Genomic DNA, 3,204 nt, shown 5'->3' with positions numbered 1-3,204 from the left:
CTGCTTACTCCGCCTATGTACTTTTGACCTCCAGTTGTTTTGCTTATTCGTACTCGGCACTCACTTTGCCACTCACTCACTCCTTTCCGACACTTATGTATTGACATGTGTGTCTGTGTGTGAATGTGCGCTGCTGACCTACTTACCCATGTGCGTTCACGTTCCGTTTGCTGAGCCTGCCTTGACGTGTTTTCTCATGGGTTCCGCGTGATCGCACATCCAATGAGAGTCACGAGACCGTCGTCGGAAGGAACAACCGCAACCCACGCTACTGAGCCGTCATTCCGCTCGCCGATGTTTGGTGTGCGGACGTTGAGACTGCACTGTGCCGGACAGTGACAGACCTGTGAACGTGTTGACGCCACGAACGTGAACAATTGAGGTTTGTTGTACACGTTTGCTTACCCTTCGTGTAAATGGTACCGTAGAATTACGAACCTAATTCTTCCTTTTGATATTCGGGATTGTTGAACCTACGCGTCACTCAAAGTTCCGTATCGGGATCCTTAACAGAGGGTCTCCGTTGTGCAAAATACATAGGGGTTCCTGTGAAGAAAGACAACAGGCATATATTGATCGGTCGAGCGAGTTCCCCCAAGATAATGGATAGGGGCTATATTGTTACTGGAAGCTACTACGTGAACTAAACAGAAAGGCGAGTGCATGGTTCGGCAGTCATCGAGTCACTTCTGTCAGCTTCGAGCAACAAATGGTGCAGAAAGACAGTCAGCAGGTACTAGTTTTGACTGTTGGTATATTGGGGTATTTACAGCTAATATGTATGTGATCACTTCATGGAACAAGTATGAATGATATGCGCGTTACATATGGCTGTTGAAATGGAATTGAGTTGGTGCAACCCCAACTAAGACGAATGTGACAACGCCTTGCACGTCTATGGTGGCCTTGCGCGGTATCTTCAAACTTTCCCGTTTACTTCTTATAAATCAGACGAAGAGACAGTTGCCCTTCTGGTGTATTTCTTGGTTTTGCAAGAAAAGCGAGAACCGAGAGAAGTCCAAACAACCTACGGGCAAAATACAACGGTGCTCTTTTATAAATTCCCTTATTAAAAGACCAGACAAAAAACCATCGAGGATGTGCAATGTACCGGTGCTGCCAGAGAGTAGTGATCATGCAAACGCACCGTGGTTGAACGTGACAAAACGAACCTTCCTGCAGGGCTTATCCGTCCACCAAACGCAGGTTTTACCCCCTGTGCTCCTATAAGTTGGCAAGCCAACAAGCAGCCATGTTTGCGGCTTGTGCATTAATAAAGAGCTAACTACCAGATATTTTATACGGTTGAGGGAGCCAGGCCAGAAAAGCAGCTCAGACAGTGCGGGCAACTAAACGGCAAATAGCCAATAGAAGGATCTAGTTGGGGAGGCTGATAAAACGGCAGCTTATGTTCCGGCCATGGGACTAGAATGGGGTTGCCCTTGCTTGTGTACTATGGATAAACAACGTCAAAGCATTTGTTGGTATCGTCATGTCAAGCGGAAGTGCACCACAATGTTCCGAATGAATGAGTGGGCTGTTAAGTATTTTGTCAGTCGCTCAACGAAGGCTAATTGCTCTCTGCTTGAAAATCGGTCGTTGTTACTTTAATCTACGAAACTGGTGGCTGACGATCATCCGGCAGCCACAGGCCTACTAGCTTAAGTAGCGTATCGTGCAAGGTAACGGAACGCTTTCTGAAGCAGACCATTTTAAATCACCTTACAATCAACAACTTGATATCCCCGGTCCATCATGGATGCCTCCCAAACCATCCTTATTTGACGAAGATGCACCCATTTATGGACAGCTGAACCCGAGCAGAGGAAAAGGGACCTGTGAAGGATGCCATATTTTTTACATCTCAAGGGCATTTGATTGAGTCGTGCCCATCCCTTCGCTCCACATACTCTAGTCTTACAGGATTCAATGAGAGATCGAACGCTCGATTGAGGTGTTTCTATCAGACAAAACATTCCGAGTGAAGGAAGTTCTGACCTACTCTCCTTCGGTGCCGGTTCCGGCTGGGGTTCCTCAAGAGTCTGTTTTATGACTACTGATGGTTCTGATGTACTTCAACGACCGTCCTGCCGTTTTTCCAAGCCCATGTCAGCTTTTTGCGGACGACTTGAAATCCTAAGGTTCAAACACCAGAGCCTTTTAAATTGACGTAGACGCTGGAAAACGGTTGCCGTTGGACTGGCACCTTGCCTGAAATGACAAAATGTGCGTCCATTTATCGTTTGAAAAAGCCTCAGAAAACGCCCTTTGTTGTGCAACCTGAGGATAGATCAGAAGGCTCTACGAAGATAGATACCAAAATATATTTCGGTATCTGGCTGTCTTCAAATATATCCTCCTTACTGCACCACGAAAAATCGGCTCAAAAGGCATTTGTGGTCTTACGGATGACTCTGTAAACTTCCCTCCGTAATACTCCTATAGAAGCTCGGATACTTAACGGGCCCCATATCAGACCACTCCTTGAATATGTCGACCAGGCTGTCCACTCAGAACGCAAGAAAGATTTAATCCCTACTGAGCGTGTCCAACAAACTGCTTCAAAAATGTTTGCCGACCTTAAGTCTGTTGATTGTGAAACACGCCTTGCGGTGTTTGGCCTATATCTCCTGGGTATCGTCGCCTCCAGTGAGACCGAAAACTCACTTATGCGTTGTTTGAACAAGGTTTAGCCAACGGATTTTACACTTCATCTTATTTACACTCAGCGGAAACAGTGTAGGAAGAATTTTAAGCTCATTTCGCACACGTCATATCAGCCGTCAGTTGATAAGGTGACACTTAAAGTGCGAGCGGTGCAGCGGTGTACACTATTGGTGAGGTATGCGAGTAGTCTGTGGTCATATCGAAGCCTCGCGACACATCGAGTGAAAGCTGAAGTTTATTAGGGAACTTGTGGAGCTGCTTTGCGGTGCTCGTACACAACTGTGTAATAGGCAATGAATATCCATGAAAGTTCAGTAAGACGCGTGAGGATGTCCAGTATACTAAAGCTATGTTAACACGAGACGTTTAGTTTCTTAATTCTGCTTAGTCGATGTTCGTTGATAGTAGAGTTCGCGGAGGAGGTTTTTCCATCTTTCACCGATCCCAACTCTTTTTCAAAAAGTTGACCACAGGGGACACAGAAGATGAGCTGGCATTTCGTAAAATGCGGAACCGCTGTAAATCGGAAATCCGCCA

The sequence above is a fragment of the Opisthorchis viverrini genome, assembly GCF_000715545.1.
Source record: "Opisthorchis viverrini unplaced genomic scaffold opera_v5_234, whole genome shotgun sequence".
Taxonomy (NCBI): Eukaryota; Metazoa; Platyhelminthes; class Trematoda; order Opisthorchiida; family Opisthorchiidae; genus Opisthorchis; species Opisthorchis viverrini.
Note: the sequence above shows the minus strand (reverse complement) of the source record.